At 38.1% G+C, this 20338-nt stretch overlaps 1 pseudogene; it reads left to right on the plus strand.

Moving 5' to 3' along the window:
- The first annotated feature begins 10215 nt into the window (after positions 1-10215).
- LOC110217702 (transmembrane protein 115 pseudogene) lies at positions 10216-15135 on the plus strand (annotated as a pseudogene).
- Positions 15136-20338: the final 5203 nt, after the last annotated feature.

The following is a 20338-nucleotide window of genomic DNA, read 5'->3' on the forward strand; positions in this document are numbered from 1 at the left end:
TGAAGACTCAAGTGGAACATGAAGAGGTAAACAGGAAAGAGAAATCATGAGAGACCTATTAAGGTTGAACTGTTTGTATTTCTGCATGCAAAGATGATATTTATAACTCATGAGACCTTTGTCAGTATTAGGGTAGTTGGAGGGAAAAAAATTATATGTATGTATAGATAGATAGACAGACAGATAGATAGATAGATAGATAGAGATAGATAGATAGATAGATAGATAGATAGATAGACAGCACAGGGTGAGTTGAAGATTAAGGGGTCATATCTGGAGAATAAAATTAAGGGATGAGAGAGGATGATACTCGGAGAAGAAGAAAGGATATGGTAGCATGGGGAAATTGTCTCACACACACACAAAAAAAACCATAAAAGAAAAGTCTCCCACAGTGGAGGGGAAAAGGGGGAAGGTGAGAGGGAATGAGTGAACCTTATTCTCATAGGATTTGGCTTAAGGAGGGAATAACATACACATTCAATTGGGTATGGAAATCTGTCTTACCCTACAGGAAAATAGGGGGAAAGGGGACAAGAGAGCAGGGGGATGATAGAGAGGAGGGCAGACTGGGAAAGGGGGTAATCAGAAGTAAATACTTCTGAGGAGGGACAGGGTCAAAAGAAAGAATAGAATAAATGGGAGGGCAGAATAGGATTAAGGGAAATAGAGTTCGTTTTTCACAACATGTCTTCTATGGAAGTGTTTTGCATAACTGCACATGTACAACCTTGCTTGCCTTTTCAATGAGGGTGGGTGGGAAGGCAGGAAGGGAGAAAATTTGAAATCAAAAGTTTTAAAAACATGTTTTAAAAAAAGTTTTCACATGCTACTGGGAAATAAGTAATACAGGAAAAGGGGTACAGAAGTCTATCCTGCCCTACAGGAAAATAGAAGGGAAAGGGGATGAGAGAAGGGGGGAGAGATAGAAGAGAGGACAGACTAGGGGAAGGGATATTCAGAATGCATGCCATCTTGGGATGGGGGGAGGGGTGAGATGGGGTGAAAATTTGGAACTCAAAATCTTGTGGAAGTAAATATTGAAAACTAAAAATAAATAAATTTATATTTGAAAACTGCCTACTCTTTTTCTGCTCCACTGTTTGTTGCCAACTATGAGTTTGCTCAACTTTCCCTCCAAGTTAGCAGCAAGCTCTTCCACTCAGAAAGAACAGCTCTAGTCTATTGATGTTGATTCTTCTGGTAGTTATTTTGACTTGGGGCCACTGTTTTTGTTAAATGTTAATATTTAGCGTGGGAAGGATAAGTCTATGATCAGTCCAGCTCTCTGTGCCACACATTGCTTTCGTCACTGTCACATCCTGTCTGTCTCTTCTCCTTACAATCACACATAGTCTATTAAATGCTGATGTTTGATGTAAAGGTACATCCTTTAGGTAAATGGAAGACGTTGTTGCTGATGAGAAGGTCATGAGATGCACAAGTCTTCGGTACTAAGTGACTATTTCTGTTACTGTTTCTAACTCTATTCCTCCTTAAGGCTCTCTGCCATGTCTGGGAGTCTGAGCCTACTTGAGCATTAAAGTCACCCAGAATTATAAGCATGTGATCTTTTGGCACATTGATGATAAGGGTCTGGGTCTCCATAATATTTTTCTTTGACCTCATCAGGATTAATCATGGTTGGAGCATAGGCACTGATGATGGTGGTGTGGCATTTCTCTGCAAGTGGCAATTGCATTGTCATGAGCCTGTTATTTACTCTTCCGGGTAGGCATGTAAACTTGTTGACTAGATTAAGTGAGGGATTAGAATGTGAAGGGCTTTGAATCCCAAACAGAGTATTTTAAAATTGATCCTGAAGGCAATAGGGAGACATGGATTTTATTGAGTAGGAGGGTGGGGTGTCATGATAAAACCCAAGCTTTTAGGAATACAACTTTAGTGGCTGAGTAGAGGATGGAGAGAGGAAAGAAAGAACAGCTCAAAAAAATGAAACCACTTGAAAAACAGTTGACTGTTCTCTTAAGACATGTTACTGAGCTGGGAGAAGATCTTGATATTGCTAGAAGGGATTTCATTAAGTCTTAAGAAATAAATATAAAATTTCAAACGGATGTCTGAGAAAAAAAAAATGGCCCCAAAGGAGAACATGGGAGAAAGAATAATTACTCTTGAAAATACTACCTTAGTGGTAACTAGGTGATGCAGTGGATAGAGCTCTGGCTTTGAAGTCAGGAGGACTTGAGTTCAAATCCTGCCTCAGACACATAACACTTAGTAGCTTTGTGACCCTGGGCAAGTCATTTAACCCCAATTGCCTCACCAAAAAGCAAGATAAAAAAATACTACCTTGACTTACAATGTGGTGTCATGGAGCATATGTAGCCTTATACAAAACTTTTGACTTCAATGTACTGGCATCATTTTTCACAAATATCTACTTAAAACACATAGGCTTATGCTATCTTAGAAAGAGTTCCAAAGCTTTCTGTATTCCTTTGAGAAAGGAATACATCAGGAAGACCAAGGTTGGATTCTGTTACTTTAGGAGCAGCTAGTGGCACAGCAAATAGAGATACATCTTCCTGAGTTCAAATATGGCCTCATATACTAGCTGTGTGACCCTGATCAAGTCACTTAACCTTGTTTGCCCCAGTTTCCTCAACTGCAAAATGAGCTGAAGGAGGAAATGACAAAACACTCCAGTGTTCCAGTATCTTTGCCAAGAAAACGTCAAATGGGGTCACAAAAAGTTGAACACAACTAAAAATCAACTGAATAAGAACAACAAAACTGTAAGGATTTATTTCTCTTAAAGCCTTCAGAGGTTTACATACACTATTTTTGCAGATGATTATCATTTTGAAGTCAGCCAAGACCACATTTCACAATTGAGTGGATCTTTAATCTATTAATACTTGTTACACAGACAATGAGATATTTTATTCAGAGTTTTGTTAAGGAAAAAAAATCATGAATACCATAGAGAACATATTTTAAAATTAAATGTTTCTTATATTTCTGTAAACTTACATGAATTCATTTAGTTACCTTTACATGTGAATCCAGATTATACATATCTTTTCCAAACAATTCATGTTTTTTTATAATTAATTTATGAGTCAGCTTAATATTCAATAATGCCAATAAGTATAACTACTATAAACAAATACAGTTTTTTGATAAATTATGCAGTTATTGTTATTATTATTGTTTAATTTTTTTTAAATAACGAACCTGACAAAAATGAGGAATTTATTACCTCTTTAAAAAGGATTCTATTGTGAATAAGTAGGCTTAACTAATCACATTTGTAAGCAAAACATCACAACCCTTTTGAAACAAACTTTTCAATATAAGTAGTTATAGTGAGTAAACTTACCTACTGACCACAGCTAAACCTTCTCTGAGAAGAAACTTTTCATTCCATAACATGGACTGATTGTAAAGTTCTTATCTTACATATCAATAACAAAACTTACATAAATCATATGATTATTCCAATAGATGCAGCAAAAACTTCTGACAAAATACAATACCCATTCTTACTAAAACACCAGAGAGCATACGAATAAATGGAGTTTTCCTTAAAATAATTAGCAGTACCTACATAAAAACATCAACAAGCATTATATGTAATAGGGATAAGCTAGAACAGGAGTGGGGAACCTGTGTACTCAAGGCCACATGTGGCCCCAAGGCTATAAGTTCTCCAGCCCTAAGCTAGAAGCTTTCCCAATAAGATCAGGAGAAAAGCAATGATGACCTATATCACCACTATTATTCAATATTTTACTGGAAACATTAGCTTGAGCATTAAGAGAAAGAAAAGAAATTGAAGGAATTAGACTAGGTAAAGGGTATGCACATTTTCATAGCCCTTTGGGCATAGTTCCAAATTGCTCTCCAAAATGGTTGGATCATTTCACAACTCCACCAACAATGCATGAGTGTTCCAATTTTCCCACATCTTCTCCAATATTTATCATTTTCCTGTTTTGTCATGTTGGCCAATCTGATAGGTGTGATGTGGTACTCAATTCTATTTTTTAAGAAATTATTTTCTTCAGTTAGCTTTTGTACTTCCTTTTCCATTTGACCAATTTTACTTTTTAAGGAATTGTTTTCTTCAGTGGAATTTTTTTCCATTTGGCCAGTTCTAATTTTTAAGGAATTGTTTTCTTCAGTCAGTCTTTCCTTTATCAAGCTTCTGACTCTGTCTTGCATACTTCTCATTTCTTTTCATAATATTTCTTCTACCTTTTTTATTTGACTTTTTAAAACTGGTTTTGGGCTTGAAACCAACTCATATCTCCCTTTGAAGTTTTGCATACAGTCATTTTGGCATTGTTGTCCTCTTCTGAGTTTGTTTTGATCTTCCCTGTTGCTTGAGTAGCTTTCTATGATCTATGATCTATGATGTTTGTTTGTTTCTCATTCATTTTTACCCTATTACATGGCTTTTAAAGTTGAGCTCTGCTATTAGCGCACAGGGGCACAGCTCCAAGCTTCTTGTGCTGGCAACCAGGGGCCTTGTCAGTAGCTTTTCACACAGGGGTCTCAGGTGTTTGTGACTTGTTCACTCGCACTGGGGTGGCCTAGCTTAGTTGTGTCCATTATTGCCTCTGTTCCAGTGCTGGAAATTTGCCTTCTCCATTGAACTGGAGCCTTCATGTGCTGTGCTACTGGCCAGGACTGAGGTGCCTTGACTGCTGATCTTTGATGTGACTAAAATCCTCCCACTGGCTATACTGTGCTCTTCTTTTACCCAAATGGAATAGACCTTTCTGAAGTCCTTTTAAGTTATCTTAAGTTGGAAAATTGTTTTACTCCATCTTTTTGTAGCTTCTGTCACTCCAGAATACATTATGAGACTTGATTTAATGTTGTTTCTAAGGGAAACAAGGGAGAGCTCAGGAAATTTCCTGAATTTTCTCTGCCATATTGGCTCTGCTGATTACATTTTTAAGGCTAGATAATCAATATAATCATAAGTTAAGTGACTTGCCCAGGGTCACACAGCTAGTAAGTGTTATGTGTCTAAGGCCAGATTTGAACTCGGGTCCTCCTGAATCCAGGGCCAGTGCTCTATCCACTGCGCCATCTAGCTGCCCCTAGAAGAATCATTTTAAAAGAATAGTTTTCCTTAAAAAAAATCATATTGAACTGAAAGTTCAGTATGAGTCTACCTTGACAAAAAAAAAGAAAGCAGGAGGAAGGAATTGCAGGAGAAGGAGAAAACAAAGGAGGAGGAAGGAGGAAAAAAGTCAATGCAATTATAGCCTATATTGAGAGATTATTTCTAGAAATATGTAGATGATTATCTTGCTTCACTTAGTTCTAATCAGATAAGATTTGAAATGTTGTGCTTAGCTCTAGGAATCACAATTTAGTAGGGATATTGGCAAACTTCTGAACTTTAGAGGAGGACTACCAGGATGTTGAAGACTCTTGAGTTCATGCCATATGGTGATTAGATGAAGGAATAAGGGAAGATTAGATTGAAGAAGAAAAGACTCATTGGGATTGTGGGTAAGGACATAACTCTCTTCAAGTATTTGAATGCCTACACAAAAGAGAGGCTAGCTTTTTTTTTTTTTTTTGGTCACAGTAGATAGAACCAGGAACCATGGGTATGGGTATAAGTTGCAAAGAGGTGAACGAACTATCTTAGGAAGCAGTAGGTTCCCATTCATCAGAGACCTTCAAGAAAAGCTGAGCAACGATTCAGGGATGTTTTAGAAAAGATTATTCTTTGAGATTAGGTACCCTAAGATGTCCTTTCCTTTAGGAATATTATCACTGTTGACAGTCCTTTAAATTTCCAATCTGGCATATAATCCTGATTTCTCTGCCTTAGTTGTGGATTTAGGATTCATGCAATGTATTGAACTAATAGCAATAAAGGCATTTCACAACTCTGTGGCCTTTATTCTCTTACATTCTCTTACATGAATTTGTATGAAGGAATTTATCTCTGTGTCTCTGTCTCTGTCTTCATTTCTGTCTCTGACTCTCTGACTCTCCTTCTGTCTCTCTGTGTGTGTCTCTGTCAGTCTCTCTGTCTCTCTCTGTCTCTCTCTCTGTCTCTCTCTCTCTCTCTCTCTCTCTCTCTCTCTCTCTCTCTCTCTTTTCTCTCTCATATACACACATACACAAACATTCCTGAAAAGATTCTGGATTAGAAATCTACTTATATTGAAAATTTTACCTATTCAAGTTATCATTTTAGTTGCTAGCACAGGTTAGTCCCTGTAGCAGCTGTGGCTGCCTCACTTCTCTCACCCTAATGTGGCACTATGATGACCATAGCAAGTAGTCCTTTTGAAGAGCCATAATGAAATACAGTTTTGATGTTTGCCATTCTCATAAAGTTTCATATAACTGGCTCTGACAGAAAACTCATTTCAAGATTCAAAGACTAGGTCTTCTCCCAGAAGTCTTAATCATTCCGAACTCTTGGTCCCTATTACTTACCATGTTCACCAAGTCAAAGTCACTCCTAATATGTTTCACCTGGGCCACTTATTTATATCAGCTTCATCCCTTCAATTCAATTCAACCTAATTGTCTCAACAACAAAAATCTGGATTTGAATCATCCACCTATAAGCAATGCATTGCAAAAACTCATGTCAATATTCATGTCCATTCCTTCAAGAATACAATTTTATAAGCCCCAGATAGAGGAGAATGCTTTGTTTTTTACTTTTATATCTCCAGAACCAAGTATGGTTGTATAGTAGTAGGCACTTAAAATGCTAATGGGATTGAATTGTACCCTCTATTGGTATGTTTTTTGAAACTCTTCTTCCAGCTAACTGGAAAATGACTACATAATCACTGCTCTCTAGCCCTTTAACCAGCTCACCCCACCCACCCCTCAACTAACCTCTGTTTCCTGCTCCTAAAGAAAGTTAGAGTCTTGTCAGCAAATATGGTCTTTGTGGTTGCCTCTGATATATTCAATGTATCGGGCTTTGCTGCTTGCTGGACAATTATCACAAGAGGATGACAAATGCATTAAGAGAAGTGAGTTCTGATGCAGAATACTTCATGTTGCATATTCAATTGAGAGAAATAGGTTTTCTTTCTTCTTTTTTTCTTTTTCTTTTTTTTTTGGTTGATAGTGTGACCTCAAAATCACGATTATTTTTCCCTTTATTGTTATGCTTTTTTTCTATTCATTTTACAGTTAAAAGCTCAGCTTAACTTTGTGATTCTTCAAAAAGATCTTCCCCCGCTTACTTTCCGGGGCCAATTCTCTTTGTTGAGCATTTAGGTGTAATTATGTCTTCTTTCTCTATAGGGGTTTCTCTCCCTAAGTGCTTTTTGAACTGTTAGGCAGATTATCTTTCTCCAATGATGCAAGCATGGTAATAAAGTAGCACACCAGAACTTCCTTTCAGTATCTTTTGAATCTTCAAGTTCCCAACTAGCAACTTATCTCATCAAACCCATCTTCTGATAGGAAAAGAAAAAAAAACAAATAAATAAAATGCCTGAATATGGAACCATTTGAAAATTTCCCTGTGCTCATTTCTCCTTCCCTACCAGCCAGAGCTTCTCCATTAGTGATTGAATGGTACAGAGGAAACTGGAAGAAACAACAGATTGACTGGATTGGAATGGGTAGCTTTAAGAGGATAATAAATGACTGTTAAAGGGAATCCATTTTCATGAATGACCTAAAAGGGGCCTATGGAAACAAATAATTAGAATGGCAACTCTAACCAACTGCTTCCAGTAGGCCACTGGAATGATTGTATTACCCTGTTATGACTGCCAGAGAAAAGTCACACATTATACACATAGGAAAAGGAAGTTTAGATGCCTGCAACAGAAATCATGATCATTTTCCTGTTATAATTTAGAGAAGGTGAAAAAAATTCTATGTGGGCATTCATGGAACAAGAGCAGGGTGTGAAAAAAAGGTTAGCTCTCTTAAAAAGAGAATTATGAAAAAGAGCAGAATATATTTGTACAACTGAGTCCTTGGTGATACTTGAAAATGAATGAATTGTAATTATTAATTCTTTTGAGTTTCCCTGAGATAATGTGATTCACAAAATACACATTCTCTTGTGGTTGTAATAATTTCAGTGTACTTAGGTGGCATTTTATGCTCACTAATTATAATATTATGCAGGACTCTGACATGGTTTCTTTTGACAGAAAATATATGGATGACATTTCACTTTTTTTCCTTAATAATTATTTTCCCTGAGGAAAATGCACTCATCCCATATTAACAAACCAACTTAGTTGAAAAATGTATTTTTCCCCAGACCCAGTATTTAAAAAGAGGTCCTTGATCAAAGTTCTCTAGAACTATTATTCTACTAGAATTATTCTCTAGAAGTTTAAATAAAGATATAAAAAGAACTAATATGTCCTATCATATTGCAGGCTGGCCTTGGAGTTGGGAAGATCAGGACTCAAGTCATGCCTCTGACATATACTAGTAATGTGACTATGAGCAAACACTTCATCTTTCAATGCCTCTGACAACCATCTAAAATATAAATTATAAATGAATTGCTGTTCTCCATCTCTGGAAGGAGAAACACCTATATTTACCAAAACAGACAGAATTATAGTTCTGCACCAGCACACAAATGCATATAGACACTCATGCACACACCCAAAAGATATAAAACCCCTGGCTTCCACATCCCAAGCAATCCCTAGTTTGTACTTTATGTTAGTACATGCTATAAAGATCCATTCCAATGCCTTATGACTCATGAATCAACCTCAATTAAAAAAAAAAAAAAGCTATGCTACCAGGAGGCGAGCTCTGCCAGCTCCTAACAAGCTGGAAAAGGATTTGAACATAGAATTGGTGGTAGGATGGATTTTGCATCTCTTGAAAGAAGAAGCCTAAGTCTAAGAGAAGTCTGGAGAAACTAATTTTTGTGGAGACGAATGGTCATTGAGTACCAAATATGATAACTCTTGAAAGTCACAAAGATGATTTAGACAGATTTTAACTTCTCCAGCCTAAGAGAACAAATGGCAGATCTTTGAAATATTGAGCAGAGTAATCCCCACATCAACTTTCTATGCTTAAATCAGGCCTCAATTAGGCTCTGCAATGTCCTCCCTTTGCTCCTAGAACTGTCCTCTGTGGCCTAGCAGACAGAGTGTAATCTCTGTTCTGTGTGGCTTGCCATTGACTAAGCTGTGGAACTAGTTTTAGGCACCCACTCTTTAAACTTCTTTTCTTCACAAGAAGTTGGATTCATAAAATAATGTCAGTGCATTCTCTGCTGAGGTTGTATGCAAGCACATATATCATGTAGTCATATATTTCTGCTGTAGGATGATGTTGCTAATGTGCATGGAGGGGTGGGGTTGGTGTGTGTGTGTGTGTGTGTGTGTGTGTGTGTGAAAATCCTCCTTTCTGTCTTGCTACCTTCTAGCAGTTCTCCCAAGCAACAATTGTTTTAGTCCTGCCAGGGTCAAATCTCCCGTTTTTAAACATGCATTTCCTCTTATTTACAAAAATGAATAAATGAGCAAATAAAAAGATTCTAATGTAATTCACACCTATGAAGCACATACACTGTTTTCACCAACTATTTATCCTATTTGAATACCTATTAATTTGCAAAAAAATTGACATTCTAGGTCTAAAACAGCCATTTGTCTCACATACTTTCACAGAACAAATGGGACCACTCAACATTTGAAAGGGGAATTTCATTAAGAGGACTGAAAGTTCAATTTGATTAGAAGCCACCTGATCAAACTTTCATTACACAAAGATTATCAAAACACAATATTTTCCCTCAATGAGTTCACAAATTAGTAGTAAGACTAAACCACATATATAAATATCTACATCTAAGGTTGAATGTGCTAGAGTAGAAGTATCAATGAAGTGACTTAAGGATTAAGAGAAGGAAAGAGCTCTTCTATATTGGAGGATCATAAAAGCTCTCACAGAGGATGTGGGATTTAAATTGGGCTTTGAATGTTGGCAAAAGTTTCAATATACAGGGATTTGGGGGGAAAGCATTTCAGAGAAAAATACTGCAGATGCCAGGAAGTTTGGAGTATGCTTCTAGGCTTATCTTAATTCTGAATTTAGTTTTCTAAACATTTACTAAAAAAACCATTAATTATGCATGTATACACATTGTGGATACAAAGGCAAAAATGGGACAGGCCTTATCCTTTAGGATCTTGTATGCTACTGGAAAAGAAATATACCATTGTATTCCAATTTGACCAGATCATAGTATTCATGGAAGGAATAGTTATATCAAAGCTAGAAAATAGGGAATGCAATATTTTGGAGAATCTCGAATACCAGATCAAGTTTGGACTTCAAATGGTAAGTAGTGGGGAGCCACTTACTGGTTAAAATATAAATATAAAAATATAAAATACAAAAAAAAATAAATGAATGGTTATTGTTTGGGACCTGATGTCTCAGAGTGAATATAAATAGCAATTGTTTCTCTTTTGGCCAGCAACCCTGAGGGTCTTTCCCTCCCAGTTCGATTTTTTTTTTTTATTAAAGGGGCTATCCTTGACTCACTTCTTAAATAGGTCAAATCTAAACGTTGAGTGGGTGTTGCCTCACTCAAAGTAAGAACTGGGAAAGACCTTAGCTTCAAAAGGCAAGGTCTTGTACTATATCCTGGGCCATCTCCAGTCAACCTGATCTATATCTGGTCACTAGACCCAGGCAGCTCTGGAGGAGAAAGTGAGACTGGTGACTTTGCATAACCTTCCCTCACTCAGATTCAATTCACTTGCAAGTCATGACATCATCTTCCTGATACCATGGTCCTCTTCGAGAACAATGAACAAACCACACACAGTAGGGAGCCACTGAAGATTTTTAAGCAGCAGAATATTATAATTAGTTATCTTTAAAGAAGATTGTTATGGCATTGGTATGTAGATGGTTGGATATAGAGGTATGGAAAATAACTGGGAAATTATTACAAAATTATGTGATAAATGATGAGAGTTTAAACTCAGGTGTTGATAGTGAGAATGGAAAGTAGGTGGAAAGTAGGTAAAAAGTTATGAATGATTTTTTGTCACTGAATTATACTTACATTGAACTTTGCCTATTCAGATCACAGTTAGGTGGTGTAGTTGATAGAGCACTGGACTTGGACACAGAAAGACTTAATTTCCAATTCTGTCTCAGATGCTAACTAGTTGCCTGGCCCTGGGCAAATCATTGTCTCAGTCATCTCACCTATAAAAATGGGGATAATAATAGCACCTACCTTACAGGGTTTCTACAGGGATTAAATAATATAAAATATGAAAACTAAGTTTTTCAAGCCTTTATTTGTTTGTTGTTCAGTCATTTCAGCCAACTCTTCATGACCCCATTTGGGGTTTTCTTGTCAAAGATACTGGAGTGGTTTGTCATTTCCTTCTCCAGCTCATTTTATATGTGACAAAATGGAGGCAAATAGGGTTAAGTGAGGGTCAGAAGGTCAGGGGACATAGTAAACTCAGGAAGATGGTTTTCCTGACTCCAGGCTCTCTATCCATTGAATCACCTAGCTGCCCAAGTTTTTTTATAGCACTCTATAAATGCTAGCTATTGTTATCATCATCATCATTATCATCTTGAATTTATGGAGTTTTGCATTCATTTCTGGGTACCCTTTTAAAGGACCAGAAGAGGGTGAAGAGAGAGGGCCAAGAGGCAGAAGTATTTTCTCCAGAAAAAAAAATGTGTCATAACACACTTTAAAGTTTAATCTGTATTATTAACATTTTCTCCATCCTTTTTTTTTTATTCTAGGCAAGGAAAAAAGCAATAAATCAAGCCCTGATTTGTAGCATTTGCTGACTTCTGAGGTATGTATGTTCAGACTGAAAATTTAACAATCTGCTTTTAGAAGTTGGTTCAAGTTAATTCTAGCACACCCCTCTGAGACCTTGAGATCATGCCATAAATGAAACATTTCAAGGAAACTGGAATGTTTTTCTTAGTGAAAAAAGTCACAATTGGGATAAGTAAAAGGAGAGCACATGTTACTAGTCTCAAGTATTTAAAAGGATGCCATATAGAAGAAGGATTAGAATTATTTTGCTTGGTCCCAGAAGGAAGAATTAGGATCAGTGAGTTGGAGTGGCAGGGTCTGATTCAGGCTTGATTTAAGTGGAGACAGTTAATCTGTGCACTAAACTGATCAACATGAGGTCATAGAAAACTTGCTAACATTTGAAGCTTTCCAAAAGTGAAATGGTTTAACTCTCGAGGGAGTGGACTCCACTTCATTAGAAGACTCTCAGTGAAGGCTGTATGAACACTTATCAGGTTTATTGTGTATAGGATCCTAGTCAGGAACAAATTGAACCAACAGGCCTCTGCTGTCCCTTCTAAGAGTCTGTGCTTCTATCTGCTGATTACAAGGCAGGGGAAGGAAATGAATTCTAAGGTTCCTGTCTTCTTAAAAAATTCTGATTCTGAGCCTTGCATATGTTTTGTTCAATTCCTCTGAAGAAATAACTTTCCCTGTAGTTATGCTTCCTTCTTCTCCTCTAGTTTTGGTAAATTACCTTCCTTCCTTTTAATCCACAAATATTTATGAAACAACTACTATGTGCTAGGCACTATGCTAGCTGCTGAAGATACAAGTACAAAGAATGAAAGTCCTACTACATATGAGGTAGTATGATAGGTAGTAGGGGCACAAAGAAAATGAAAATATCCCTACTTGCAAGGATCATACATTCTAAAAGGAGAGAGCAGTATCTTTAAGAATATATACAGGATTACTATGAAAATCAATAAAAGCAAATATATACAAAGTAGTTAAATACAATCTGACTTCCTCCATAATGCCCAGACTGAATGTAAAGGGGTAATACATTCCCATTTTTCTTAAGAGCCCTGTCACCTATTCCTAAGTGCAAACTTTGTGAAATGCATGCACATTATCTGCATAGGCATGGATTTTCCAGTAATATTGTAACTTAGGCATGTAGTTTTGACCATCTCTCTCTGTCCACAACAATGTTGTCCCTTTTAAACTCCAAACAGCTCTCTTAAAGAAGCCTGTCTTTTTCAGCTTGCTTTACAGAATGTACAACTGACCATCAAGGCAATCTGATAATAGTAGATTACAGAACATGAAATATTTGGGTCATCTTATTCTATAGTTTGAATAGGCATATGAATTTGAGGAACTACCATTCTTATTTTAGCATATTTTAATGTGCAAATATTGCAGAAAAGAGCAAAATGCACAGCCCTTGAATTTCCTAAGTAGTTAGTGTACCATTTCTTTGGTTTGCATAAAATAAAAAAAAAATTCTCACTTAATAGAGAACTGATAGCTAGTAACAAGTTATTTTTTCTTCCTACTGAGCAGGATTTCTCTCGTTAGCTGTTGACGGCACAGCAAAATGTGGCTTAAATTCTTTCTCACTTGAAGATAATTTTCATAACCTTATTATATTTGCCTCTTGGTTGCTTTTCACACCAAGGCAACCAATTCATTCATTTTATGTATATACCAATTTTCTTTGTGGTTGTTGTTGTTGTTGTTAAAGACCATTATTTTATAGTAACCTTGTGGCCAGTCCAGTTTTAGAGAATTGTAATCTTGAGCAAAGCTCCACGGTTATAAGTTGTTACTGAATCTCTGCACCTCACAACTTCTAAAGTGAAAAGTGACAAAAAATAAAGTTGACTATAGATCTTACCTGACTTATAGAGAAACCATTTAAAATAATCAGAAATAGTAAAAAAACAAAACAAAACAAAACAAAAACCCAGTAATTGATTACTTTTTAACTTGGAGTGATAGAGCTCAAGGCAACACACATTTTTTTGTGGAACATTCTTCGTGCATTCTGTGTGATTTTCTGTATCCAAAGGAAAAAAGTGCTGTCATTAATTGTCTTTAATTGAAGTTTATTGAGTGTCCCAAAGGTCTTAGTGCAATTTTCAGCTTCAGTAAGAAGAAAACTATACTAAGTCTTTTTTGGGACATCCTATGGAGGAAGAAAAAAAAAAGCAAACCTGGATAGCTTCACTATTCGTAAATCAGGGCAGATGCTAGGCCATTGCTCTTTAAGAACAGGAAATCAGAGGGGCAGATGGTGTAGGCCGCGGGCCGAGGCCAGAGTTGGCCTCGGCCCGCGGCCCCCTCTCTAGTCCAGGCCCCAGCCGCAAAGGAAGATGCAGCAGCCAGGGTGGCCCGTCTGCCCCTGGGCATCGCCCTGGCCAGCGCCAGCGTGGTGGCGAAGGCCCTGTGCGCCTCAGTGCTGCTCCTCTATTTGCTGTCCTTCGCGCTGGACACGGGCGTGGGCCTGGTCGTCATCCCCGGCTACCTCTTCCCGCCCAACTTCTGGGTCTGGACCTTGGCCACGCACGGTCTGGTGGAGCTGCACGTGTGGAACTTGGACCTGAGCCTGGCCACGGCGGTGGCAGCCGGTCAGCTGCTGGAGCTGCTCTGGGGGGCTCTAGAGCTGCTCGTATTCTTCGCCGTGGTGAACATGTCCATGGGGCTGCTGGGGCCTTCGCCTACCTCCTCAACTACATGACCTCCTTCAACCTGGCCTCTATGTCTTCACCTTGTGCATCCATGGGGTGCTGGACTTCCTGAGCCAGATCCTGGTGGCCCTCAAACAGGCCATGGGGGCAGCGTGGTTCTGAAGCAGTGTGCTGCTGCTCATCTCTCTCGTATTGCTGCGACTCGCTCTTCTTGTGGAAAGCAGTGTCCTGGCCTCCTATGGCTTTGGGTTGCTGGCAGGCTGAGTCTACTTGCGATTCTACCAGCACCACAGCCTGGGCAGGGGGAATGTTGGACCACTTTGCCTTTGCCACCTTCTTCTCCGAAATCCTGCAGCTTGTTGTGGCCCTGGTGGCAAACTTGGTGCACAGTCTTCTCGTGAAGGTGAAGATCTGCAGAAAGATTGTGAAGCGCTATGATGTGGGGGCTCCTTCTTCCCTCACCATTAGCCTCCCAGGCACAGACCCCCAGGATGCTGAGTGCAGGAAGCAACTGGCTCTGAAGGACCTCAATGAGCATTTGAAGGGAGTAGAAGACCAGTCTTTCTGGCCTAGCATGGATGATGAAGATGATGAGGCCATGAGCAAGGTGGACAGCCTCCTGCTCCCTGAGAAAAAAATCCCAAGGCCCCTGGGAAAGGAGTTGCCCCTGAATCCAGCCTTTGATTCTGTGGCAGACCTTTGTTGGTAGAAGTTTCTCTTCCTGCCCTCTGCTACCAGGCAAGGATTTGCTAAAAAAGAATTCTGGGGACCCAGGCACCAGACCCAAGGCTGGATGTGACAAGGCCCAGCCCCAAAGGCACGTCCGCCACCCTGCCTTTCCTAACCCCTCCACTCCAGGGATATGTTAGCATTGCAGTTTGGTTTTCCCTTGGCTGAAGCTGGGCAGTACATATGAGTGAGGCTGAAAAAGCCTTTGTCCCCATGTCTGGGGTTTCTCCAGAATAGGGACTTCTGTTGGGGCTAAAATTCATGGGGGTGTTTTTTTAAAGGACCACTTGAATGGGGAGCCTGGACTCTCAGTATAAATAAAGCAGTTCTTTGAGGAAAAAAAAACAACAACCAGGAAATGAGAAATTGGAAGTAATTAGAAAAGCATAATGAATACTGTGATGATGATGATGATGATTGATGATGATGATGATAACAACTGATATTTGTGCAAGACTTTAACATGTGGAAAATCCTTAACATATATTACTCCCTTTTTACCAATAGTAGTACTTTGTATTGAATGTTATAATTTTTTTCTCTTTTTATACTTGAGGCACCTGAGGTTCAGAAAGGTCAAGGGCCTTGCCTTTGGTCACAATTTTTAAGTGACGGGGCCAAGATTCTAGTTTCAGAAATCTGTTGCTTGATCTATGTGATGATAAGTGTAAAACTTGGATTAAGGATGCTCATCCAAAAAAAGGGCCAGGGTTATTGTATAGGACTTTCACACCTGTAATCGTTTGAGTCCCCATCTTAAAATGGGAACATTTATTCACTGGATGGCTTAACAGGTTGATACGCTCAAATTTAGTGTTATCTCCATTCCAAATGCTCATGCAGATTATTTGCCTGACCTGTGGTAAAGCCTTCCAATCTCATATTGGTCTGATCAGCCTTATACAGACATACTGCACATTAACCTTGACATAGTGATGTCATTTTGGTCCTCTTTGAGTAAGAAGGACAACAACCAGCCAACTCCCTGAGTTAGTATCTGGGTATTAAAGGCAATAAAGGACTTCAAACTTCTCTGTCTCTAGTGCAATCCTCATATTAAGGAAAGTGAAACCTGGAGAGGTGTAGCATTGTGTCTGGGTCTCATGCAAGAGAGAGCAAGTATGGCTGATTGCATAACAAGGAATCAAATCTGCCTCCTGTGACTCTGATCTCTACTTTTTGGAAAGCATTATCAAGGTGAAATCTTTAGTTAAAAGAAAACATTAGCTAACATAAAACAAATGAATCACAGTTGTTAAAAAAAATTACTGCTTCATGCTGAGCATTCAAGCATTTCTCTGTCATCAATGCCCTTTTATCACAGGTTTGCTTTGTATAAGAAAATACTCAGAAGTTCTAGGTTGGAGAAACTACTTCAGTGAAATCTCCTGTTTTGCATTCCCTAGGACTAGAATGGAGCAGCTAGGTGGCACAGTGGATAGAATGCCAGTCTTGGAGTCAGGATGACTCATCTTTGTGAGTTCAAATCTGGCCTCAGACACTTACTAGCTGTGTGACCCTGGACAAATCACTTATCTCTGTTTGTATCAGTTTCCTCATCTGTAAAATGAGCTGGAGAAGGAATGGCAAACCACTCCAGTTTCTTTGCCAAGAAAACCTCCAATGGGATCACGAAGAGTTGTACAGAACTAAAAATTGATTGAGCAACAACAAAGACCTAGAATGTTCTCCCTTTTCATTTCTGACTCTTAAAATCCCAGGTTCAGCCATAGCACAACCTTTGAAAGAGGCTTTTCTTCATCTCTGTTTCTCCCTCTGCATAACTTGTAGTTCTTTGCCCTCAGGGTAAATTTGTATCTGCTTTGTATGTCTTTTGAGTATGCACATGCACACACACATACATATATACATACATACATGCACATATGTTTTCTCCTCCATTAGAGATTGAACTGCTTATGGACAAGCACTGTTTTATTTTTACCTTTCCATTGTCGGTTTACAGCACATTAACTGGCACACAGTAGACACTTCACCAATGACTGTTGTGTTGATATATTGCTTGATTGGTCAGGATTCTTATAGACTTGCTCCATCAATCTCCGAAACACTATCTTCAGGAGATGGCATCCCATCCACAGATCCTTCAATTCCAACCTGGATGTCTCTCTGTGTCCCTGCTTACTACCAACCTATAGTCCTTCTTCCTTCCCCGGTCTAGAAATGTCACAATACTGCATTCAGTGTCTACAAATTTAGGAAATTTATGAAAATAACAAAACAATACTGAAGGATGGTTTCTCCTTGCTAAAACCATCAAAATATCCATAGAAGTATGTTGTAATGAGGAACAACAAAAATAGAATCCTGGAAGGGTAAATTTCAAAATAATGAGCAAATTTAAAGGGAGGGGATAAAAAATCCAGTTTCAATTAACAAGTATCAAAACTGCAAAGGTGGGGAAGGGGAGAGCAGAAAGCCAAAGAGAGCTACTATGGCAGAAACTCCAACTCCATTTTGAAGACTCCCAAGCAATGGGATGATACCTAGCTAGTTTTAAACAGAGAAACTAAGAAAAAAAAAGTCATAGAAAAGAAAAGCAATATTCAGTGGTACATTGCTATGACTATTGCCATGGCGTTCTAGTTTCCCATGATACCTGCCCTCTTTTCAGCTACCCCCTTGACTATTTTTCTTCCCTTGAATGAAAGTTCTCACCATGTAGTTTAGCCTGCAGAGAGGAATTTGGCTTTATCTGTTCCTCTTAGTTTTTCTCTATTGTTCCTGAAGTTAATCTTAACTGACAATTATATACTACTTTGCCTACATTATCCTGTTTAAGCCTCACAACAACCATATGTGTTAGGTAAAGCAGGTATTAATATTTGATTTTACATATGAAGAAACACTCAGATAAGTTAAGCACATTTAACATTAGCACAGGAGATACACTTATTTTATAGTTATACATGCAATAAGGGGAAAGATACTGAATCTGTGATTCCATTGATAGAAGGAATTGCCAAAGAAACTCCTTCTACAGAGAAGCGCCTTCTCAGCAGCTTAGTCTTATGGAATTTCTCAAATCACTGAGAGGTAAAATGACTTTCCTAGCATCACATACCTAAAAATAAGATTTCAACCCAAGGTCTTCCTGGCTCTGAGGCCAGCTCTTTATCTACTATGCCATAGATTGCTTAAAAAATATTCATGGAAGCACAAAGAATCAATAAATATGAAAAGACTGAAATTCGTAAAGGAATCTCTGTATCCCAATAGAGTAAATAGCAAAAACAACCAAATCAGAAGTAAAACATCCCTAACCAAATGCAAATGTTTTATCCATTTCCATTTGGTTGGGAACTTTAAAATTACTTTACCACTTGACTCAAGGTAAATATATAAAGAAGTATAAAAGTAGACTATAAATGCAGCAGATCAAAATTTATGGTATGATGCCAGAGTGTTTTTTAAAAGAAATACATTGTTAAATGTCTATATTAATACTCAAATACTTCTGTGAATCTGCGAGTTCAGAAATGTACTCTGGAACTTTATGCTATGTGAAAGCTTCAGTGCAGAACTTTGACATCTGTTATGTCCTACCCTCATCACACCATTATTTTCCTCATTACACAAATGTCTTCATGATATTCCTGAATATAAATGAATCATGTAGTTTTTATACCCCATATTAGTAATATAGGGGGGAAAAGCATGCTTGGTAAATCTCTCTTTTTTTTTTACATACCTACTTATTTTTTTTATTAATTATTTTGAATTATTAACCATCACTTCCACAAGCTTTTGAGTTTCAAATTTTCCTCTCCCTTCCTTCCCACCTCCCTCCCCAAGATGGTGCGCAATCTGATATAAGCTATACATATACAGTAAATCTCTTCTGAAAGAACTTAGAAAGAGGACAAAGTAACTAGCAGAAACAGGAAAAAGTAGGAGGGGAAAATAGATCTAAGAGCTGATTTCAACAAAATTGACAAAGAAAGTATATTTATATTTGAAAAATAAACCTGGTATAGGAGAAAGCACTGAATTTAGAGCTCAGATATCTGCTCTGATACTACATCTCTGAAGTTGGATAGGCCACTTAACTTCTCTGGGCCTCAGCCTCCCCCTTGCTATAATCACTTGGACTACATGATTTCTATTTCCCATTCAGTTTTAAAACCCATGGTCAAAGAAGTTAGTGATCAGCTTTTTGAAAAGAATAAAAAAGATGATAATCTGTTAGTTTAACTAACCAGAAAGATAAAACATAAATTAATAAAGATGGGAAAAAGAAATGTGACATTAAATCAACATTAAAGCAACTTTTTAAAATTATGGATTATACTATGATCAGTTATATTCTTTTAAAAAATGTCACCAAATACAAGCTAATACCTACAAAATGAAAAATTCTACAAATGATAAAATGAGAAATAGAGAAGATAAATAGACCTATAATAAGGAAAGAAATAGAAAAACCTATAAAAATTAGAGGGAAAGTGAATAAGTATTTATTCAATGCTGACTACATGCCAAGTATTTTCAAAGTGCTTTACAAATATTTTATACTCTCAATAATCCTGCAAGGTTGCTGCTATTATTATTGCAATTTTACAGTTGAGAAAACTAAGGTAGACAGAGGTTAAAAGACTTCTTCACAGTCACACAACTCTGGAGTGTCTGAGGACAAATTTTACCTCAGAAGTTCTTGACTGTAAGGCTTAGTACAATATCCACTGCATCACCTAGCTGCCTTTCTGCAACCTGTCTTTAAAAATGTCACATGGAGGGGCAGAGCCAAAATGGTGCAGTGAAAACAGTGACTTGCTTGAGCTCTCCCCCAAACCCCTCCAAATACCTATAAAAAATGGCTCTAAACAAATTCTAAAGCAGCAGAACCCACAAAAAGATAGAGTGAAACAAATTTCCAACCAAAGACAGCCTGGATGATTGATCAGAAAGGTACATTATGATGAACTGGTAAAGGAGCACAGCTTGACTTGGGTGCTCAGGCCACAGCAAAACTGAAGCAGGCCTCAGAGGACTGAATCGGGGCAGCTGTGACAGTTTCCAGACTTCTCAACCCAAGAACACCAGGGACAAGTTAGAAGGTCAGTGGGAAAAGTCTGAGTCTGCAGCGAGAGAGAGAAGCAAGGTAGTCTGAGCTCCAGTTCCCAAGCTGGGCCCAGGT

The sequence above is a fragment of the Phascolarctos cinereus genome, unplaced genomic scaffold (assembly GCF_003287225.1).
Source record: "Phascolarctos cinereus isolate Bilbo 61053 unplaced genomic scaffold, phaCin_HiC Scaffold_5;HRSCAF=322, whole genome shotgun sequence".
Lineage (NCBI taxonomy): Eukaryota > Metazoa > Chordata > Mammalia > Diprotodontia > Phascolarctidae > Phascolarctos > Phascolarctos cinereus.